We start from the raw sequence: 882 nt of genomic DNA, 5'->3' as shown, positions 1-882 counted from the left end.
TGACTTTGCTGTTTGCCCCGCTGCTGACCTCGGGGAAGGATGGAGGCGGTCGCCGGAGAAGCCGTCTCCGAAAGCCGCAGACGGGTGCCTGCCCCCGCGTCCTCGCGAAGCTCCGCTTCCACGCCGGCGACGTGCCCCGGAGCTGCGCGTGAAGCGCCGGCGAACGTCGGTCCCAGAACTGAAAAGCAAAAGCCGCCGCGGACAAGCGCTTAATTCGCACTTAGATCGAGCGACATGTGGGCCTTTGAATGGAGACCAGCAGCCCATGCTGCCTGTGCGTGTAGGTCACAGGCAGGGAGTGCAGTGGGGTCGCCTCGCCGGTGATGTGCCTGACATGCATGGAAAGAAAACCCATAGCCCGAATTTAGCCATTATGCATTTTCAGAAACAGTGCTTGCAATTACGTATTTCGGAGAAAATAGATAAGAATTATGTTTTCAAGTGTAAATTCAACTTGCACATAACTAAATATGATCTTGAAGGGTTTTCATCGTGGGTATGACAGGATCAGTCACCTAGATTCAAAAATTCTATGTTTGTGTCATCTATATTTGGTGCTATTTTTTCCTCCCTGAAGCATGTGAAAGTAGGATGCAGACATTATGCTACCTTAACCCTGTGTACTTTTACATGCATCTGCTAAGACTAACAATGTCTGCAACACAATCAGAATATCATTATCCCCTGTGAAACTAAAGGGGCAAGTTAATCTGCTCCCACCACCCCTAAAATTATAGTGGTTGGGCAGGCATAAGGTAATAGTTGTAGGTATTCCAGTTCGAAAAGTAGTAGAAAGGAAGGTGGAGTCACTGTTCTCAAATGCACAGTCACCTACCACAGGTGATGAAAACGTGCCCCTTTCTTCCGCATTGTAGGAAGTGG

This window comes from Myotis davidii, unplaced genomic scaffold (genome assembly GCF_000327345.1).
Source record: "Myotis davidii unplaced genomic scaffold, ASM32734v1 scaffold1832, whole genome shotgun sequence".
Lineage (NCBI taxonomy): Eukaryota > Metazoa > Chordata > Mammalia > Chiroptera > Vespertilionidae > Myotis > Myotis davidii.
Note: the sequence above shows the minus strand (reverse complement) of the source record.